This window comes from Mustela putorius, unplaced genomic scaffold (assembly GCF_011764305.1).
Source record: "Mustela putorius furo isolate JIRA1106 unplaced genomic scaffold, ASM1176430v1.1 tig00003834_pilon_pilon_pilon, whole genome shotgun sequence".
Lineage (NCBI taxonomy): Eukaryota > Metazoa > Chordata > Mammalia > Carnivora > Mustelidae > Mustela > Mustela putorius.
In genome coordinates, this window is record NW_025421987.1 from 31,061,697 (window position 1) to 31,086,091 (window position 24,395).

Consider the following 24,395-nt stretch of genomic DNA (forward strand, 5'->3'; position numbering starts at 1 on the left):
GATAAATTAAAGGGAAAATTACCTTGATGTTTTTATAGCTTTTATCGGGTAACATTGCCCTTTGAACAAATTACGTATAATTATGCCCCAGTGCGCATTCATTAAGTTTAGAGTCATTCTGTATACAGAGAATTTGAATTTTATTTTCGTTCTTAGTTTTGGAATGGGGTTCATCTGACATGATAATTTATTTTATTTAGTTAGTTAAGTGCAGAGTTTTATAACTAAAATGATAGACCTACTTTAGCAAATGAAGAGCCCATTTAGCTATTAAAATTCCTATTAAAAACCTGTATTCAAAACAATATGTACAATGCCAATTTTGTACATGAGGAATATTGACAAGTTTTTGAAGCAAAAAAAAATGGAGTTTCATTAAAAATATCAGCATGTTTTTATGCCAATATAAGAGGCTGAGGGATAACAGAAAAAGGAAAATTTAAAAGAAAAAAGGAAAATAAATCACTGGCTTAAGTCCTTAAGATATAGAAGGATACATGACCAAGCAGATTGTTGGATTAGGGTTGTGGATTTACAGGTAATTTTCTGTGTTTTCCCTTTTTCTAAGCTTTTCTTTATTATAGTAATAGTGTCTTCGCAAATATAAGAGAAAAAATTAAAGCAATGTATTTTTAACTCTTTACAAGTAGCTCCAAGCTTAAGACATAAATGTTTATTTAGACCAGAGCAATAGCAGTGCAAAAGATCTTTGGAAATTCAAACAGTAGGAAAGTAGATGATTGAGATTACCTCTGCGATTGATTTTACTCAGCAAATATGATTTTTCATTAGTTTTTAAGAAACAAAGTAAAAAAAAAAAAGAAACCGAGTGATTTTCCTTTATTATTATATTATATGTGTGTATCCTGCTTTCTTTCCTTCAAAGTACTCTCATAAAACATGTGTTTTTGACACCAAAGCTTAAAATCACTTTCCTTGCTAATTCTGTAAAGAAGACAGTGAAGGAGGTCCCTCCTAACCACCTCCGGCCACCCACATTGGGGTGTTGAAAGTATTTCCCTATGTACCAAATAACCCCAGCAGGAAAGAAACAAGATCCTATACTCAGTGTGTATCTTTAGACATTTCTGACGAGTAGAAAGAAATTTCAATACCAGCAGAGTGTTTCCACAAACTGACTACATACAAACATTTTTGCTCAGGAACAAAGCTACACCCCTCCTGAAGCATCTCCTTTGCCAGTTACTCTGTTCAACGCAATTTGTTCTTGAGAAAATATTTTCCCTGTAATTCTATCCAGCCAGTGGGTCCTTAAACACTCTGTCTTCTAGGTGTGGGTTGTTAAAGTTAAACCATCTGCCTTTCCAGAATATTTTGTATAATTATGTTATGGGTCAGAAAAAAATAACTTTTTCTTATTTGTACCATTTTTCTGTTGTTCACTGCTTCTCAGAAGTAGATATGTCCGTTGCCCATTGGCCCATCAGGCATCAACTTGATCTTTACTCTCAGTTACTACTTCATACTTAGAGAGTGCAAACTTCTATTGCACATGTGCTTTCTAAGTAAGTTATCATAATACCCACAGGGCAGCTGCATAGTTTCAGTTATTAATAATAATGTCCTGAGTGAGAAGGAATTTACTTTTTGAAGTTAGATTATTTACATTCTCAGTTGCTACCCACACATTTTTGGGGGGTTCGGTTTTGGGGCATGTTTTATTATTATTTTTTCTTGAGTTTAAATTGTCTAAAATGTGAAGCTCAGCAGTTTCAGAAGTCATATTTAATACCCATAATTCAAAGATGAAAAACATTTATGTCCTCACAAAACAATATTCTTACCAAAGTATATTTCATCTGGTCTAAATGCGTTTATAGCACATTAATCCTTATCAAAACCACATTGTCTTGAGTGTCACTTACTATTCTGTTCAGCTCACCCTTCCCCTTCTTTCATGATTAGCACTTTTTAAAGAAGTGTATAGCTTTATAACTGATGTTCTCTGTTTGCTATGTATTTTCTAACAAAGCAAACAAAGTTTCTGGAACAGCTCCTCTCACCACTATCGACCTCATGCCAAGCCCAGAGAATGTTCTCAGGGAGGAGGCAGCCACTCCTTCCCCTGGGAAACACTAAACTAAAGATATGAATAAACTGAAGGAACTTTAGTCCACTGAGACAACAAATATCTGTGAATCATTCTTTGCTGATTCTATTTCATCTCTTACTGTCATTCCTATAAAATAAGAAAGTCATTGTGGTTCCACAGATCCAAATCTATAGTAACAAAGTTAGGTATTATGTTCAAGTATATGTTCAAGTATATGTTCAAGTATTATGTTCAAGTATAAGTTCCGAAACAGAAAATTCAAATGAGTTGTCAGGTAGTGCAAGAATGTGGTATCCCCTTGAGTAAGATCCGTGGATTGATACAGCTTTTGGTTCCCAAACACAAATTACTTCCTTTATCAAGATGTTGGTATCTGAAAGATTGACACATGTGACATCTGTCTAATAAGAAAGAATGTTTCTTTATGTCTAAGAAGTATTCTTCCCATATAAAATTAAACTTGGACACAGCTGAACAGAGGCAAAGAGAGGTCAGGAATTATTTAAGATGAGAAAAAGTGAAGCTAAACAAAATATAACATAACAAATGTATAAATAGAATAATAAATGAAATAATGAAAACATGATTTCCAACAAGGATATGGTCCATTACATCAAATAAATTTCTTACAGTATATCACAGAATTCCAATTAAATTGTGAACCATTCTTCAATTTAAAAACAAATATTTGCATTTTCACCATGGCCCACAAGATAAAGTAAAATATATATCCCTTCCTAAAATATATAAGACCCTTCATTATCTCCTCTCATTCTGTTTTTTCTAATCCCTCCATACTGTGTTACAGTCATATCAAATGATTAGTTAATCTCCAAAAATATCATTCATTTCAAAACAGTGTTCCTTCTGTCTAGAATGCTTTGGCCATTTATCTCCTTGTATTTCTTTTATATTTCCTAGCCTGATATATTTCTGTAATATAAAGACTATTTAAATGTTCCTTCCAGTGCAAGTTCCTTCTCTTTTAAAAAATTTTATATTTTCAGTGTTCCAAGATTCATTGTTTATGCACCACACCCAGCGCTCCATGCAATATGTACCCTCCTTAATATCCACTACCAGGCTCTGAGGTCTCTGTAAGTTCCTTCTGATATATTCCTGTAACATATCCTACATATCTTTATTACAGTCTTTGCCACATTACCATATAATATCAACATGTCTATGACATCGCCTAATCCATGTAAGGCTGGAGATCATATTTTGTTCATTTTAGTTTTTGTAATATTGTATGCCATATTGAAAACAAATTTTTTGTTGCTGTTGATGTGTTTAAGAGAAAACAATGATTGAAGGACATCTGTTTGGATACTTTTCTTATAATTAGTTTAGTTTGTCCGTAAGAACTATTCTAATTATTCAAAACTCATTGGTAAGGGGAAACCGTCTTAAGGCTTTCTTCTGATTAAGACATTTATAATTTTCCTACAAAGAGTACTTCTTGACATCAACTCATTTCTGATGTAGCTGTCAAGCCCCAAATTTTTCAAAAAAATATATATATATTCCTATTAGTGATCAAAGCAAATATGTTTCCTCAGGAAACAGTACTGTATATATCACTTAGCAATTTTTATACTAGATACTATGAAGATACTGAAGTGCTTACTAAGTCATTAATAAACCACTTATGAAATGATAATACTTAGAACTATTGGTGTTGCAATTGATTCAACGGTATGATTTTCATAACATTTTGTCATATATAACAAACAATTATCTTCTCTTTATCAGACCAAAATACTCAGATTTGAAAATGTAGGTCCACAGAGAAATCTACATATAAATGTTTATAACAGCCGTTTTCATAATTTTCAGAAAATGGAAGAATGAAGATGACCTTCAAAAACAAATGGATAAACAAGCTGTGGTACATTTATACAATGGGATACCATCTAGTGATAAAAAGCAATGAGCCATCAAGTCACGCCTTGATGGATAAATTTTTAAAGCATGCGGCTAAGATAAAGAAGCCAGTCTGAAAAAAACTGCCTAATACATGATTCCACTTATATGATACTCTGGAAAAGGCAAAATTATAGAGATAGTAAACAGAGCAGTGGTTTTCAGGGAATTGAAGGCAGGGCATTGAAAAGGGGATTTCTTTATAGTGCTCTGTAACTATTTGGAATGGTACTATAATGGTAGGTACATGATTAGAATGATCCACAATGACTTCCTCCCAAAGATAACGATATGAAAAGGTAGAAAATAACTATACCCAGGTGACCAAAGTTAAAATCAATAGAGATAAATCCTATTGGTAGTATGTACCCTTGGTGTGATGTGACATGAATAGCATTTTTCCTCTGTGATTTTTCTCCCCGAATACATAACCCTATATATCGATGAAAGAAAAAAGACAAATCCCAGTTGAGGGATATTTTGCAAAATAACTGACTCACACTCCTCAAGAATGAAGTCAAAAACAAAGAAAGTCTGAGAAAATTTCACAACCAAAAGTAGCCTAAGGAGAAATGATGATTAAATGTAATGTACTATTTAGAATAGGCCCCTGAAACACACAAAATAAAGACAATAGGGAAAAACAAGGGAAATCTGAATAAAGTGTGGTCTTTTGTTTATAATAAGTTATCAATATTGCAAAATAATATTGCACTAGAGAATCTCTTCTTATTAACCTGCCCTTTCTCATCTCTCTCTCTCTCCGATATAAACACACACATATGGAGCATACACACACTAGTGACTCACACAATGCACAGAAACTGACAAACTATGGCATTGTTATTGTCCACCTTCCGTTACTCCATTCTTACTGCACTGCAGAGAAGACATAACTGAGAAAAATTGGGAGTATTTATCTACCATCTATGATAAAGGTTACCTCTAAACTACTATGCTTCCAAATGTTGGAGTCTTAAGTTAGAAAGACAAAAAATCAAAATCGTTTTTATTCTTTTATAGATCTTGTTTCTGATGAATCTTCTCAATTGATTGGGACTTTGTATGATTTTTTAAAAAGCATGTATCGCAATCAGAAGGAAATTTTTTAATATTTCCATCCTTCACAGAAATGGGTTTGAATATTACTTATCTTTCGAAATCTGCCCCCCCCCCCCCGGAAATAACTATTTACACCTATAGTGTCTGAATGCATGCGGGAAAGGTTTCTAGGAAAAACATGAAGTCACAAGATTACTTTTAGTGCCTTTAATCAAAAACTTTAGACCAACAAACCAGTTAGCAGATAATGAGCATAGCATTAAGCATCCAGTTTCTGTAAAAGCTAATTCTCTGAGACTCATCTGTTGTTATCCCATGTGTGCATTTCAGAACTCATGCAATGCATAGAGTAAGTTGGTAGAGGCCATGTGTTATATCAAAGCTCAGGGAATGTGCGTGTTTCAAAACAATTGAGTGTGGCCTTAAAAAGCTAGTAAAATCAGTATGCCACCACTAGTGAAGAAACAAAACTGTGGCTGCGTAAAATTAAGCTTTTTGCTCAATTTTCCTAAAAAGCTGGCTAAGAGAACCTGGGTGGCTCAGTTATTTAATCAACTGCCTTCGGCTCAGGTCATGTTCCTGGAGTCCTAGGATCGAGTCCTGCATCAGGCTCAGAGCTCCATGGGGAGTCTGCTTCTCCCTCTGACCTTCTCCCCTTTCATGTGTTCTCTCCCTCTCTCTCAAACAAAGAGATAATTTTTTTTAAGTGGGCTAAAATATTATTGAATTAGAAAACACTTAATTTGGTGCTGAGCTTCCATTATGGAACCTGTATTCAAGTAAAACAGAAGAAATAAAATAATTCAAGGAATTGGGCAATAATATTTGGAGTACCACTCAAAACTGTAACTAGATAGGCATTTTTAAGATCAAATTACGTACATACACATATGTGTATGCATATGTGAGAGATAGAGAGACAGGGACAGAGGAAATACAGCTGGAATATTTAAATGCAATCTCAATAGATCTCTCTACTTCGCAAAGTAAACTGCAGAAGTCAGAAATTATTTTTCAAATAACATTTCTTTTCTTTTTTTAAGATTATTTATTTATTGATTTGACAGACAAAGATCACAAATAGGCAGAGAGGCAGGCAGAGAGACAGAAGCAGGCTCCCCGCTGAGCAGAGAGCCCGATGCATGACTTGATCCCAGGACCCCGAGATCACAACCCCAGCAGAAGGCAGCGGCTTAACCCACTGAGCCACCCAGGCGCCCCTCAAATAACTTTTCTAAAGCGTTTATTACCCTGTTTGTTTTTGTTATTAACAAAAAAAAATTCAGAAGTCTTAGGTTTAACTGGCAAATGCAAAGACACACCAGAATAATAGATTATCTTTGATATTTGGCTCCTTTTCAACTGACAAGCTCTGGAAGTATTTTTGTAATCAGATATATGCAAGGATGATGTCATCGTCATAATTTAAAATTATGTGAAGAAGTGTTTATTATCACATTTCTCATATGAAAAACACTCTGGGTCAAATTGGAAAGCATTTAAAAATTTTGCTTCTGTTTCCTGATATGCTGAGAGCCAATATGACAGCTCTGGTCTTTGGTAGTTGATTAGAGAAAGGGTAACAGTTCATCATTTTCTATCCTTTAATCTATCAAAGTTTCAAGAGCAATGTAGAGCTGTTGGTTTATTTGCTATTTGTATACTAACAAATAATTAAGATAAAAGAGGATCACACTGAAAAAGCCATGAGGCAGATAAAAATTTTAAATGACTTATCAAATCATTGGCAATGCAATTAAAACTGTACATTATAAAAATTAAATTGAGTGATTTATATTATGGTAAAATTATTATAAATCTCTATGCATGACAATTTTCTCTGTTCTTTATTGATCTTATTTTTTAGACCTTACTGATTAAACATTGATGTAGTAATTCTGATCAGTCAGATATGGTCCCCTGCTTTCAGCACTATGTGCATTTCTGTGAAGTAGATACCATTCACCAATTTTTACAGATAGCAAAGTGGATCTCGAGATCAGGGAAAACTCATCCCAGTACACGCAGAGAGAAGTGGTAGAGCCAACACTAATGACCAGTTAGTTTGGCTCCAGATTCATGTTCTTAACTATTTTTTTACCTCTTTTTATTTGTCAATTATACTTCAGTAAAGCATGTTTAACTAGTATGTTAAATTCTTTCAATTCACTTAGACCCTTATTGATGTTGAAAATAAGATAGAATCATGTCACCAAAACAGAACATTATCTCTCCATGTTAAATTACAACTATAGGATAGAATACTTAAAGTATTACTCAGCATTAATGCTTAATTTTGAAAATACACAATGCAGATATTATTTTAAAAATTTCTACTACACAGAACATGTTAAGTTGTGTTTGAACTGAAAACATCAAATTGTTTATCATGTTGTCATTTTTTTCCTTGTGGTTTTGAGCTTAAAAACAGTCATTTAGTAATAACTTACTCTTACTAATATTAAGTAATTGTATGTAGCTAAATGAATACTTGTTCTTGCCTGTGGAATTATGGTATCATTATAAATTTGGGATCCAAGGTCAGAAGTTATACCTTAAGTTCAGTGGGCAATCTCTTTTATAAGAAAACCAGTGACTGACTAATTATCTCTAAATATTTATAATTATTTTAGCAGATAAGTAAATAAATATGTAAAGTCATAATAACAAAGCTTCACTCCATCCTCCTTGGTATGGAGAGATGTGAAGATAAGTTTTTTTCATAAACTATTTTGATTTTGTCCCAACAAAGTTAATAGAAGGAGAAAATTTTCTAATAATTTATTACCTTTCATTTTTACCTTTCAAAAATTCCTAATGGTGAATTTATTAATCAGCACTATTATATAAATATTTTATATATATGCTGCATTTGCAAACTAATAAAATTATAATGACATTATTGAATGGTGGTATTAAAAAGTATGCATTTCAACTTTTCATAACTTACCATTTCAAAAATGTATTTTCCTGAGCAAAATTTCTGAAAATGTGACATCTTTTCCCCTAAGTGGAGTAATATCATTATAGAATTTCTAAAATTACTGAATATTGTAGATAATCACTGCCTTTTTCTAATAACCTGACAGACTCTTCACAAAACATTTGATCATAACACCAGATGAAAAAATTAACTCTCAGTTCTATCTTCTTTGCAGAATGTGATTGTAGAAAGAGGTTATTTTGGAAGGTTGGGGCAAAAGGAAATAAGTTTAGGCATATTATACTTGATGTCCAGATGAAAAGCTTCCAGAAAAGATGGGAGTCACATAATTGGGATTCACAAACATAGTAGAGACTGAGTAAGTGAAGTTCTTTTTACTCCAGAGTATGCAGGAAAATTATAACCTGGGTTAAATTATATTGGGTGTTTCTGTTTTTTTATTCTTTTTTTTTTTTTTTTTTTTTTTTTTTTTTTTTTTTTTTTTTTTTTTTTTTTTTTACTTTGGGGGATCCATACTGCTGTGCCTGTTGTCATAGAGTCAGTGTGAGAACAGAATTTTTTTTGTTTATCTTTTTTAATTTTTTAATCTTTTCTATCAGTATCAAATTTAAACTCTTAAAAAAGAACCAATTGAGGGGCTCCTGCATGGTTCAGTCAGTTAAGCATCTGCCTCAGCTCAGGTCATGGTCCAAGGGTTCTGGGATTTCACTTGGGGAACCCTGCTCAGTGAGGAGCCTCCTTCTCCCTCTCCCTCTGCCACTCCCCTGCTTGTGAGCACGTTCTCTCTCTGTCAAATAAAATAAATAAAATCGTTTAAAGAAAAGAACCATTTGAGGTTAAAGATGGGGAAAGGATGAAGGGGTAGAGCACAGAGGATTTTGAGGGCAGTGAAAATACTGTATATGATACCATGATGATGAATACCCCTCATTGTACATCTGTCCTAGCCCACACAATGTACCCCACCAATAGTGAATTGTAACATAAACTATGCACCTTGGGTGATTATGCTGTGTCAATGTAGTTATCATCTGTAATAAACGTATCACTCATGTGGGAGATGTTAATAACAGAGTCTACGCAAGTGTGGCAAGGGCTACCCTAGAAATTTCTGCACCTTCCTATTCATTTTGCTGTGAACCTTCCTGCTTAAAAAAAAAAAAAAAAAAAAAAAAGTCTCAATATTATTAAATGTTAAAAAAAAAAAAAGAGCGAATATCTTCAGATGTCTTTCAAATGGAATAAGCCAATAAAAGACAGTGTCTTTTGTCCAACTTGTAAGCAATCTCTGTGTCCACTCCTATTTGGATGCCACCGTGTAAGATTCAATTAATCCTGATCATCAGAGGTAAGCAGGTTCTATTAAAGAGACACCAGTAATTTAGGCATTTCTACCTGACTTTACCTTTTCCTTTCATGACAACTTTGAAATCTGTAATCATTATTCTTGGGGTGCCTCGGTGGCTCAGTGGGTTAAGCACCTACCCTCAGCTTAGGTCATGATCCCAGGATCCTGGGACCAAGCCCCCACAGGGCTCCCTGCTCCACAGTAAGCCTGCTTCTCTCTCTGCCTGCCACTTCCCCTACCTGTGTGTTCACTCACTCTCTCTATAATAAATAGATAATAAGTAATAAATAATAAAAATAATAAATAAATAATAAATAGATATAAAAATAAAAATGTATAATAAATAAATAATAATAAATAGATAAATCTTTTTAAGAAATCATTATTCTTGAAACATTTGAAAAAACTAACTTCTCACGAATGTTTTCATATATTACAGTTTGAGAAAAGACTAGTTTATATTCTACATTTCACAGCATTCACTCCACAATCTATTTAATTTCCTATAAATTTGAAATTGAAGAATACTTTTTGGAAACCAGCAGAACCCAGGGAGGTTCATGCTAAATATTCCAAACAAATAAAGGGTGAATATGTCTGACTCTTTGTTTTGCTATTTGTACTATAATGTAACAATGATATTGAAGCCAAACAATAGGAACTTTCTTTCAAAAGTTTCCTTTCTTTGCTTGAATTTTTCAAACTCTTTAACAAATTCTTTAGTTTCTTATTAAAATACCAAAAATAGCAGCCAACTTGTTCTTAAGCAAATGCTCAGTTTAGGACTGTGTCCAATTATTTTCTTTTAAACTTCTGACCTGGTGAAGGAAATAGGGCCTCTTTCCAATAGGAGAGTTTACTTTTTTTTGTCATTTTTAGGTGGGGGAGCACTGGGAACAGGAATAAAAACAGGCTTCATCTCATTTGTCTCTTTCCATGGGCATAAGGCCAGAGAGTCAGCATGCCTCCCAGTTAAAAAGAGCTGAGAGTGTTATAAAACATATTTCCACCTTTCTGCCCTTTTTGGGTTGAAAACAGGGTGGATTGTCTGCCTCGGCAGCTCCCAACGTTAGTCATAAAAAGATATGGGGGGGCTCAGAAAATCCTACTATCTAGAATGACATTCTTAGCTACGGGATTGAAAGCTACATTAGAAAAAGGCAAGATTTAATAACATAAAATACCAAACTTCATGGAAATATTGTTTTGGGGAAAGGTGAGGACTTCACAGATTTTAAGCATACTCCAAAGCATACCGCAGGGGCTCTGGACACACCTCCTCCACACTGACAGTTTCTAAAATGAACTTTTTCACCAGCCCTAATGGCAGATTCAATGGACTGTATCACTCAATTAAAGATAATTCCATTTGCTTGGTTTTGTTTCACCAAAAGTCAAACTGACCTTTGCCTGTGTAAGTAAATTGCAAGGGCATCTAGTCCTCAGGTCCTCATCAATACTTACAGGAGATACATCTTCCTTATATAGCAATTCAATAGAAAATAAGACCCATTTTTTGCTATATTCTGTACCTTACCAATTTCATAGTCATTTCAGTCTCTGTGGAATTAATTTCTTTATGCCATGATACAATAAAAAAGAGATAATAAATTATGACTTTTCAAATTAGGAAATCAAGAAATAGAGTTAAGATTTCCAAATCAGAATGACTTTCTTAGCACCAATACTGGTGTATGCCAAAATGTAAAGGGATCATAAGACAGAGACAGGAGTATGATAAAAGTGAATTTTAAGGTATCTAGAAGTAAAGGACAATAAAATATTCTCAAATGAGTTGGTGATTCGAAATGTAATGTATTGACACTAAATGCTCTCATCTCATCTCACATAAAAATGTTATATATTTAAGAGTTTTAATGCCTCCATCATTCCCTCCCATATATTCTAGTCCTTTTTCTTTTTTACAATAAATCACATAATAGTCTTTCAAAAACTTATTCTATTATCCTTTCTCAGATGTCTTATTCTTTTCTCTTATTTCATGGTTATATATCTTTCCAACCTGAGTCATTTCCTAACCTCGCTTTAGAATTGCCTCCGGCTAAAATTAGTTTCGCTTTGTCTCACCTAGGATCAGGTAAATTAAACATGCTGGGGAAGGTCCACCAATACCACCAAGCATGAGCAGAAATTTAATTTGGGCAAAATAGCAGAAAATACTGAAGCCTAATTTATCAAATAACACAATTTAAGGTCAAAATATTTCTTGGTGTTAGCACAATCCTAGAATTATAAATTTCTTGGTGTTAGCACAATCTTAGAATTATAAATTTCTTTCTTCATTTTCCAGTTGTTAATGTTCAAAGCATAAAACAGTGGTATAAAGAATGACCTTTTCAAACTTTTCTTCTAAAGCATCTCTGACCAACCTTCCCAAATGGTCAGGAATTGAAATATTTTTCAGCGCTGACTTTTAGCTGTGAACCCCCCAAAGTTCCAGGCAAGCCAGGCATACACCACTAGTTTGTATGTGTGTGCATGTGTGTGTGTTTGTGTATGTGTGTGTGTGTATGTTCAGTTGAGGAGGATGCTTGGAATATTTTGGGTGGGTTTTGAAAGAATATAGTTTGAAGTGGCATATGAAAAATAGGAAATTTTTTAACAATGAAAAATATTAAAAGAAAAATATTAAAGACCCAGGTTAGCTTTAAAAGCCATGCAATCTTGCATTCTTTACTGAATCTTTGGCCAGTTTAATATAAAGTCATGGTGGATTTGTAGTGACGAAAATTCTCCCTTTCCATCCCTGGACTTCAGATAAAAGCAGTAGCTTTCAACACCCTGTCAGCACACTGCAACATGCCTTGGCAAATTTAAGGAATTACTATTCGTACATCCCAACTCTAATAAAATATAGACTACTAAACTGTTGAGATATATATTTATAGCTAGACATCTATATACAAATATATAAAATAACAGGTATTTATTTTATTGTGAAATATAACACATATGAAAAGTACACAAATTATAAATACACGTATCAAAGGATTATCTTAATTTTGCCACTGTCAGCCTGGCCAAGAAGTCATCGGTACCTTAGAAGCTTACCTCATTTTTACTCCCAAATACTAGCCCCTTTTCTCAGAAGTAGATCACTGTCCTGATTTCAATAATAATTGCTTGTGTGCTTTATTCTTGTCTTTATCCACCAAGTGTAGACCCTATATATCTCTAAACACTACTGTTGTACATTACCAGTCTTTTCAGCTTCTATAAATAGTATCGAACACTATGTATTTTTTGTGTATCTGGAATCTTTTGCTCAATTTGATGCCTGTGATGTTTATCATGATGCTATGTGTTGTGGTTCATTCATTACCACACAGAATTCCATTTTATAACTACAACAAAATTTATGTAACCATTTCAATGACAATGAACATTTGGATTGTTTCCAGTTTGCAACTGACAGAAAAAAAAATCTGTACTGAAAATTATTGTAATGTCTTTTGCTGCCCACGTGGACATTTTTCTGTTGTGCTATACTTACTAATAAAATTATTAGATTATAGATATGAATAACTTTCATTTTCAGTAGATGATATAAAGTCATTTTCCAAAATAGTTCTGAAAATTTATATTGCAACCACCAGTGTAGGAGTCATCATAGTTTTACATTGTTTTCCACTTTTGGTATCGTCAGTCTTCTTCACACTGGCCATTTCCTGATTATTCTCTTTCAAATATTTCATTTTAACAGTATCTTTTCTGGAGTGCCTGTTCAAGTCTTCTGCACATTTCCTTAGTAGAGTGTCTGTATATATTTTTTATACTTTGTAGGAATCCTTTATATGAATCTTTTCTTAGTTATATATGTTTCAAGTATCATCTCCCACACTACAGGATTTTGAAAAAAGAAGTTGAGTACAGTTAGCTTTGCCTAACATTTCCTCTATGGTTAGTTATTTTCTGTCACTTGTAGAAAAAATATTACCTTACCCTAAAGACATGAACATGTTTTCCACTACCACCTTATAGAAGTCATTTGAACCTTTAATCTACCTGAAATTGATTTTTACATATGAAATTATATAGAGGTTACATTTTACTTTTTAAATCATGAATTTTACAATTTTTCCACAGATCATTTCTTGAAAACACTACCCTTCCCCTCTTTATCAAACATCAACTGTATAAATATTTATGGGTCTGCATATGAAATCAATATTGTCTTATGTTCCTTTATCAGTCTTGTCTGGAAACAGAGCCACACTGCCTATATTACTGTAGCTCTAAAACAAATCTTGAAATCTGGTAGAGCAAGTTGTTCCACTTGCTTATTCCTTTCATAATTAAAAAAAAAAAAACTTGTTTTTGGAATTTGTATATAATTTTAGCATTAGCTTACACAGTTCTAAGGACATGCACACAAACTCACATGCACATTCACACACACAAAGCAATTAAGATTGCTTTGAAACTATAGCTCAAGTTTGGGATAACTGACTTCCTTACAGGACTGATTACTCAAAACTATAAATAAGGTAGATCTTCCCATCTGGCTAGGTTTTTATTTAATTATCTCTATAATTCTATAGTAACTTATTAAAATAAATTTTTCTGTAAGAAGATATTGGATACCTCTGGGTAGGATAATTTGTAAGTATGTCATATTTTATGGTGTTAGGTGACATATTTACATTTCATTTTCTGTTTGCTGCAGTTTATACAAATATAGCTGATTTTTGTATATTGACTTAGTATACATCAGCCTTATAAAATTGCTATTAATTCTAATATGTTATTCATATGTTCCCTTGGTTTTTCTATATACATAATTAAATTTTCTAAATATTCACATAATTCTCACCTTCCTAATACCTATTATTTTAATTTCATTGACATATCTTGATATATAATTACTGAAATAGTTGGACTTAGATCTATGGTATTATAGTTTCCTTTCAGTTTGTCCTATCTCGTGTATTTCTTTCTTTCCTTTCTTGCATTCATGTGTGCTTTCTGATCTCTGTTACCTTTAGGACTATGATCCATTTGGAGTTAATATTTGCATATCATGTGAAATAAGGATTGAGACCCATTTTGTATAAAAATAGAAATTGTTTAGAACCTTCTGTTGAAAAGACCACACTTTCTCCATTGATTTAATGTGGCACTTTGCTCTAAAATCAATGACCAGGTAAACCATGTCTATTTACTATCTGTTTAATTCACCTGTATTTATATTTTGTATTGGTTAGAGTGGATTGATAGTAAGTCTTAAGATCAGGTAGTAAAAGTTCCCCAAATATATTAATCACTTTCAAAAGTGTTTTATTTTTTCTAAGAGATTTTGCCATTTCATGTATATTTTAATCAGCTTTTCAACTTCATAAGAAACTCATTAAGATTTTGATTGAGGTCACATGAATGTATAAATCAACTAGGAAAGAATTGCCATTTTAGCAATATTGAGTCTTCAATCCATGATCATGCACATCTCTCTACATATTTAGGTTCACTTAACTTTCCATTTCTAGTGTTTTATAGTTTTCATAATATAGGCCTTTATTCCTAAGTAGTATTTTGATGCTATCATGAATAAAAAAATTTGTTATTTTCTCAGTTTTCATTGGTAGAACATAAAAATACAATTGACTTTTATGTATTGACCTTATATCTTGGACCTTGCTACAGTCAGTTAAGAGTTCTTTATTCTGATTTCCTTTAGAGTCTTCCGCATATTAGATGATGTCTTATGCCTTTATTTCTTTTCCTCACCTGTAACACTGGATATGACCTCTGGAACGATATTAAAATGGTAAGAACAGACAGACTTGTCTTGTTCCTGGCCTTAGTTAGAAAGCATTGAATAGGGGCACCTGGGTGGCTCAGTTGGTTAAGCAACTGCCTTCAGCTCAGGTCATTATCCTGGAGTCCTGGGATGGAGTCCAACAACTGGCTCCCAGCTCCGTGGGGAGTCTGCTTCTCCCTCTGACCTCCCCTCTCATGCTCTTTCACTCTGTCTCTCTCTCTCTCAAATAAATAAAATCTTAAAAAAAAAAAAAAGAAAGCGTTGAATCTTTCACAATGGAATATGAGGTTAACTGTAAGTATTTCATAGATGCTGTTTAATCAGGTGAAGAATTCTGCTTTTATTGTTAGTGTGTTCGGAGTTTATGCAATAAAACTTTTGAAATTTGTCATTATTTTTGCATCCATGGAAATAATCATACATTTTTCTTTCAGTCTACTAATATGGTAAATTACATTAATTGATTTTTACATGTTTAGCCAAACTTTGCATTTTTTAAATAAACTCCACTTGGTCATGATGAATTTTCCTTTTAAATATTGTTGCATTTAATCTGTACATATTTTTAAGGGGTTTTGCATCAATGCTTTGTGAGATCTTGGTTTGTAGTTCTCTTTTATGGTGTTAATCTCGGTCTAATTTTTAAGTAGGATAATCCTAACCTCATAAAATGAGTTGAGAAGTGTTCTCTCCTACTCTATTTTATTAAAGAATTTGTCTAAAATTGATATTATTTCTCCTTTATATTTTGTATAGAATTCACTAGTGAAGCCAACTTGGTCTGAAGTTGTCTTAGGGGAAAGATTTTTAGTTAAAAAACAAAAGATTTTAGTTTTTTTAGATTTTAAAAAGATTTTCTCATCCATTTTTTTTTACTTTCATCTTGTGTATGTGTTGAAAATGTCTCATAAAGACAGCATAGAGTTGCATCTGTTTTTGTATCTGTTTTTTGGCTATTCAGATAGTCTCTGCATTTTATTTGGAGTATTTAGTCAACTAAAGTCATAGGTCTAACATTTGACTTCTTGTTTTGGATTTGTCTATTTTTTTTTTTAATTTTCTGTTTCTCCTTTCCTAATTTTTTACAATATAATTTAAATATTTTCAGAATTCTCTTTTAATTTTAATTTTCCCACTGCCTTTTTACTATTCTTTTGTGCATTATTTTCATAGTGGTTCTCATATAAATATGATCTTTAACAAATCCTCATTACTATATGTAAAATGTAAACTATAAACATTTTTAAACATATATCTGTATCTACTCCTTTCTTTATGTTATAGTTATATAACATAAATATAATTATAAATATATGTTATATATATAAATATATATGTTATATTACAACTATATATTTTATAAATCCCTCAGGCAATGTTAACATTTATTTTCTAGCAGTTATAAGTCTTACAACAAAGTCAGGAGAAAAAAAGGCAAAAAATATTGTCACTTATTTGTCATTTTCCATTTTCTTTCAATATTTCAACTGCTATCATTTCCCCTTTCCTTAAAAGAACTTCCTTTAGCAGTTTTTACAATTCTGCTAGCAACAAAATTTTATTTTATCTTTAAAAAATTATTAATTTGTCTTCTTTCTTGAAAGAAAATTTAGCCAGATATAGAATTCTAGGTTAAAAGATCTTTTTCATTCAGCACTATAAAATATTTTTCCATTCCTTTTTGGGAGATTTCACGACATCTGATGTTAAGTTAGCCACAAATTTGGACATTGTTCCCTACCTGAAATATGTTTGTTTTTATTTTAATTTTTTTCCCTGCTACTTTGATATACTGTTTATCTTTGGCTTTTAAGAGTTTAACTATAATATCTCTTAGCATAGGATTATTTGAGTTCACTCTGCTTAGTGTCCATTTAATTTTATTTTTCTTGCTGCCTTTTTGGCTATTCTTTTCTGCACTATTTTCATGGAGGTTCTCATATATATATGGTATTTAACACAGTCTCTGCAAGTATCTAACTTTCATGAAGTTTGGAAAATTTTCAACCATTATTTCTTTAAATATTTTTCTGCCCCAATATCTCTAGTCCCTCTGGTATTTGAATTACACATTCATTTAATCATTTGGGATCATCTAACAGATTCATGAAACCCTGTTCATTCAAATTTTGTTTCTGTTATCCACCTTGTAATATTTGTAGTGATTCCATATTTAAGTTCATTTTTTTTTTGCATGTTCATTTGGCTATTAAGTCCACACATTGAATTTATTTTGGATATTGTATATTTTTAGTTCTAAAATTTTAATTTAGTTCTTTTTCTATGTTTTTATTTTGCTATAAGTATATTCATGCTTTGGAAACACATTTTGTTTTTCTCATTGATGATAGTTATAATAACTGCTTTAAAATTTATGTCTTCTAGGGACGCCTTGGTGGCACAGTTGGTTGTCTGCCTTCAGCTCATGTCATGATCCCAGGGCCTTGGAGTCAAGTCCCTCATCAGGCTCCCTAACCCGCCAGCAGCCTGCTTCTCCCTCTGCCTCTCTCTCTCTGTGCCTCATAAATGAGGTTAAAAAGTTTTTTTTTTTTTTTAATTATGTCTTCTAGCTTAAACATTCAGTTTCATATAAAGACCAGAACAATTGATTTCCTTTTCTCTTGAAACTGGGTTTCATTTTCTTGGTTATCCCCATATCAGCTCATTTTGAACTTCATTCTGGACATCATCAATGCTAACTTGCAAAAATTCAGGATTTTACTACACTGAATATTTTTGTTTGTTTTAAGAGATAATTTTCTTGGCTGCACTTGAACTGAAATACTTCGTTTAGTATGCAACAGCCCTGGGTTTTGTTCTGATAGTTTTTCTTTAATTAGGTTTCTTTTAGTCTGTTCTCTACATGCATGTTTTGTGGGTCAGTTAGAGATATGGATAGGCAGATTTGGGGATTCCTTTCTCTAGTTCTCTTCTCTTCTGGAATTCCTACATGGTTTCCTGGCTCTACTTTTCTCATTCTCTAGCCTGAAATATGGCAAGGTTTTTCAGGAAGTCCACCAGCACCATCCTCACTCTTGTGGATGCTGTGAAGATAGCAATAATCTCTAGTTCAAAAGTTATAGAAGAGAGAACTTACCCGACAGCCCTCATTTCAATTCTCCCAGTGTGTACTCCTCACCACATCTACCCTCCATTATTCACATACCCAAATGGACAAAGCAACAGCCTAGACTCTTTTCAGATTTTTCCACTAAGTCTTTTTTGTACATGGTTTTGCATGTCAGAAACTCATAAGACAATGTTATATTTTTAGTTTTTCAATAATTATATGTTTCATAAATTAAGATTAAAAAGCAAATATAAGTACTTTTGTATTTACTCAGTTCAGGGCCAACTACATAATTGGTAACACCAAGATAAAATGAAAATGTGGAGCTATTTTAAAAATACAGGAAAAAATCTTTTCCTTTTACCATAATCTCTGTCTCCTAACTTGTTGTGGTGGTTTTTATTTACTATTTAATGTGAGCTCTCCCTATCTCAAGAATATTCACAAGGTGAGTGGAAACCTTCACAGACTGCAGACCATCTCCCACTCAACTCAGTGTGCAGGTCACATGCACCTGATCCTAAACCTTTTTACACCTGGAGCCAAGGCTGTGCTAAAGACAGAAATCAGTGATTTCTGGGTGGTGTGGGTAGACAACTGAGAACCCATCTTATAGCAGTGTTGGAAATGGGACCATGTGGGAGCTGAGGCTTCAAGCTCCCAGTTGCTTCACATGCTTCATTATCCTTCAGACATCACAGACAAAAGAAAAATTCAAAGTTAAAATTATTAGAAAATTCAAGAAGGTGACTACAGAGTATTTATTGACAAGCATCGGGCCTCCTTCTGAGCTATAAAACTTCATTTGGTCTTATGTCCATGAATTTAGCCTCTATCCAGATATTTTCCATTTCTAATGTTCTTCATTCTTTCTTGAGGAACTATTTTCCCTTCATTCTGAAGAGCTTCCTTTAGAATTCATTATTGTGCAGGATGGCTGGCAACAGATTTTGTTGCTTGCTTGCAAAGATCTCTGCTTATTCTTCCATGCCTCTGTGAACTCCCTACCAGAGTCCAACTACTTCACTCCACTCCTTGGGAGTTTCAGATAGTTAATTTTTGCACTATGTCTAGGTCGTTAGTAATTTTCTACAGAGAAAAGTGTTCTAGAACATTTAGTCTGTCATTCCTGAAAGTGGCACTTGATAATTTTTTATTATTTGGTTCAATTTTCTAGGTGACTCAGTAAAAACAGTTATATGAATTAGATGGCTTTCCATCCTCAGAATCTGAAGACTTTGAAAAACAACAGAAATATTGCAATAATTGTTTTCTTTCCACAGAATAATGATTGTTTCCTTTCTCTCTTTCTTTCTTTGTTTTCTACTATAGAACACTTCCTGCATATTCTTGGTCACCTTTTGGTCAAGACTGGACATATTTTTAGAAACTATGGAAACTATGTGGTCTAAGCCTGGTTAATTAAATTTCTCCAACTTCCCAACTATATCCTTTGATTAAGAGACTGTTAAATAACCCAAACTGAGGCAACTGTACAGAAAAAAACCTTTTTTTTCCTACCAGGATCAAGAGTTGAAAAAATCATATTTCTCTGCGACTAACATTTGGTGAGGGACTACCTAAGAATGTCGGCAAAGAAATAAAGCTATATATGAATTAAAAGACAAACTTCACTTACTGAATGACAAAGTCCGTGATTTGAACCTCTACTATAGCTGTGCCAAAGCCAACATCATGGCTGAAGCTTCCCAAATATATAAACCAAAAATTCACTTTGTTTTGGATAGAGACATTTAGATTTTATCACTTATAACAAAATGAACTCTGACTAATGATTTTTGTCACTAAGAATGAATATACAAAATTATATCTCAAGCTAAGAAATGAAACTAAGGCACTTTCAAGGTGTATCTTTTTTTAAAGAATTATTTCTCCTACTACTTACCATAAAATAAAATTTAAAAATACAGTCCTAAAAAAGTTATTTCTTACATACATATTTTAATGGAGTGATACTATATAAGCTAATTATTTATCTAAAATATGGTAGACGTTTTATAGTAGATGTTTTTCTAATGACAAATCTGATAAAGATTTTGGTATCCCCAACTTCTATAATCATAGATCAGGCATCCATTCTGTAAGAACCAGTAGTAATAGTTTAGGTGAAATATTTTGATTCTATAGATTTATAGGTATAATGATGTAGTGTTATATATTTATACAGTATTATTAAATTGTTAAATACTAATATAAATACTAATAAATTGTTAATATACTAATAAAGTACAAGCATGTCTTATTTGATACTCTAAAGTTATTCTTTACAGAAAACTATATATATAGGCCCTTAGAGAAATAGTAGATTCCCTTGTCTTAATAAACAATGTAAAACTATTTCTCACTGATAAACAGAACATAAGATGAGTAGAATCTCTTTTAACTACTATTTAAAAATTTGTGTGTGATGTCAACTAAGGGTCTGATTTTAATTTTGATCTTACCTCTTATATTTTTTTATTGTCTAGTAAGCAAAGTTTAATGATTTTCATTCTAGAATTAAAGGCTAAATTATACCTTTCCCATGGCATGCAATTTTTCTAGATGAACATTAGTTAATAATTCTTAAGTTCTGTAATACATTGTTTAAAAAGCACAATACTTAGCATGCTGTGACATTGTGCATTAAGCACATAAATTGGCAGACTAACTGAAAAAGTACGTGTTGCCATAGGAATGTTGACTCATCCATGCAGCAAACAAAGTACTGCATATTAAAATGTATATTCTTTTAATAAGTGAACCGAAAGTTTAACTTTCTTTTGGAGCTCAGCAGACTGTGCCTTACACCTAACTTTCCTGTTGTCTTAAATCAAAACAAAGAAAACGTAAGAACAGGAAAAAAATTCAACAAACTAGAAATAAAGGGAAATTTCTTCAACATGATATAGATCATTATGGAAAACCCACAGCTAACATCATATAAATGGAGAATGACTGAATACTTTACCCTAACATTAGGATCAAGACAAAGATACCTGCTCTCACCACTTCTATTAGACATTGTGCTGATGGTCCTAGCCAAGGAAATTATGCAAGAAAAAGAAATAAAGGCATTCAGTTTGGAAAAGTAAAAATAAAGTGATTTCTACTTGCAAATGATATAATCTTTTATATAGAAAATCCTAAAGCACACAGACACAACTAGAAATGATAATGAAATCGGCAAAGCTGAAGAATACAAGATCACATAGATATCAATTGTATTTCCATATTTGAGCAAAGAATAATCTGGAAACAAAATTAACAGAATAGTTCCAATTACAGTAGCACCAAAAAGATTAAAATTCTTAGGAATAAATTTAACAGAAGAAATATAAAGCTATATGAAAACTATAAAACACTGTTGAAAGAATTGAAAGTGGACCAAAATCAATGGAAAGACTTCCCATTTTCAGGGGCAGGAAGAATTACTATTGTTAAGATGACAATACCTTCTAAATTGAGATACCACTTTACACCTCCGGAATGCCTATCACCATAAAAAGGAACAATAACAAGTGTTGATGACCATATGGAGAAATTGGAATCCTCATACATCGATGGTGAGAATGCATAATATTGTAGCAGTCTTGGAAAACATTTTAGACGTTCTTGAAAATGTTAACTATGGAGTTACCATATGATCTAGTAGCTCCACTCTTAGATTTGTACCCAGAAGAATTGAAAACATATGTCCACCAGAAAATTTATGTACAAATGTTTTTCATTATAGTCAAAATAGTGGGAATAAGTGTTCATAAACTGATGAATGTATACACAAAATGCAAAATATCCATACAATCCATTGTTTTATTCAGCCATAAAATATAAATGAAGTACTCATACATGCTACAGCATGGATCAAACTTGAAAATATATGAAGTGTATGAAGCCTTGCAAAAAAAGGTATATAATATATATACCTATATATAATAGGATTCCTTTTATCTGAAATATCCTGGATAGGGAATTCCATAGAGACAGAGAGTAAATTAGTGGTTTCTAGCAGCTGGAAGCAGGGCCTAGGGAGGATGACTGCTAATGGGTATAGAATCTCTTTTGGGGATTCCAAAATCGTTCTAGAATTAGATAGTGGTGTTGGATGCACAACATTGTTAATTCCATTAAAAAACACTGAAATACATATTTTAAAAGGATGAATTTTATGGCATATGAATTATGCCTCAATAAAGTTATTATCAAAAAAAAACCAGGAAAAAATAGTAGGATGAAAGAATCTCATCCTGATCTGGACATTACGTAAGTATTAAGTAGAGTAATTTTTAAATGAGGATTCTTTCTCTAGATATCTGAAAGTAAATACACCTTCTTCATGGTTGAGGTAGAGATTGCTGACTGTTCACCAAACTCATTTCCTTCTTTTTTAGACAAAGAATCAAATTATTGCTTGTGACCAGCGGCGTAGTCCTGACCAGTTATGGAAAGAAAAGTACTGACATACACATCTTCCCATTCTGGCCAAATAAACCTCTCGTGCTTTTTCCTATTAGCTTAATACAATGTCACCTAGCATTCACTATATAAAGAAAAACCAATAGTTGAACATTTAGATGTTGAGTTTATAATTTAACTTCTTAGAAAAAAACTTTTCAATTTTCTTGCTTGCAGTAATTGGTAATAATACAGACTTTTCTTTTACTTCAATTTCGTGAATAAAAGAAATTACCAAAACTCTAATGTGAAAATACTTGAAGCACATTTTGCAATACGTTTCTTCTTAAATCATTCTCTCAAAATTTAAAGATTTTTATGTTTCGTTTCATAAGTTCAACCTATAAAAAACAAAGAAAAATTGCTACAGCTAATTCCTTCATATAATTTTCAAAATTACTTTTCAATATTTTAATTACTTAAAATTACTCTGGAATTATTCCTCAAAAATAAAGTGCCTTGGCGGAAGCTCCTGCAGCGGTCACGGGTGGTGGGGTGGGGAGCAATTCTGTGCTCCTCCGACCCGACCCTTTCAGCGCTCTGCTCCCGCTCCAGCCTACCTCACTCCTCGCCACCATGACCACCACCACCCCCTTCAAGGGAGTCAATCCCAACAGCAGGAACGGCTCCCGGGTATTGCGGCCTCCAGGCGGTGGATCCAATTTTTCATTAGGTTTTGATGAACCAAAAGAACAGCCTGTGAGGAGGAACAAAGGGGCATCGAGCATCTTTGGGACACCTGAGGAAAATCCTCCTTCATGGGCCAAGTCGGCAGGTGCCAAGTCTAGTGGTGGCAAATAGGACTCTGAGTCATCTGGACCCCAGAGAAGGAACTCTTCTGAAGCATATGCTGGAGACTTCTTAGATCTGAAGGGAGAAGGCGACATTCATGAAAACATGGACACAGACTTGCAGGCCAGCCTGGGGCAGAGTGAGAAGCCTGTGCCTGCTGCCCCTGTGCCCAGCCCAGTGGCTCCGGCCCTAGTGCCGTCCCGAAGAAATTCCCCTGGCGGCAAGTCCAGCCTCGTCCTGGGTTAGCTCCGATTCTCTTGAACACTGTCGTTTTGTTTGTTTTTGTTTTCTCCATGCTGTGAACTGCACAACTTGAGCCTGACTGTACATCTTTTGGATTTGTTTCATTTAAAAAAAAGCACTTTAATAAATAAATAAATAAATAAATAAAGTGCCTTATTGTAATAGAAAATCATACTTCAAATTTGAGAGGAAAAATTTTACTCAAATTTCTGTAATGCATACTAAATTGAGTACTGAACAATTAACCCAAATTACACATCATTTTATAAAAATTGTGGTCCATTTGCTTATTTCTTGTCAACTATTTAGAATGGCTATTATGAATCAATGGGGTAATATTTTGCAATCCCAAATAAGAATACAACATTTTAAGAGTGAAGAAACTTGACATGACCATTTCAATACAGCTTTATATAGCCACCTGAAAGACACAAAATTATTGCTTTTGACAATTACAATGTGTATGCATTAAACTCCCCCGAGCTGCATCCTATCCATGGCTCCTTCTTTTAACCATAATTCCTAAGGTTGAGACTTGTGTATTGATTTAGAATTGTGTTCAGCCTTGGGCTGATAAGTAGGAATGGGATAAGGATGTTATTTATTCATGGTACTTGCCAATAAAAATGTCAAAACTCTAGTGGTCCAAACACGTCCATTAACTAGGAAGTTCTACTTTCAAACATATCTCCAAACAGACCA

At 33.1% G+C, this 24,395-nt stretch overlaps 1 pseudogene; it reads left to right on the forward strand.

Moving 5' to 3' along the window:
- Positions 1-23,234: 23,234 nt before the first annotated feature.
- On the forward strand, positions 23,235-23,696 carry LOC101675167 (annotated as a pseudogene).
- Positions 23,697-24,395: the final 699 nt, after the last annotated feature.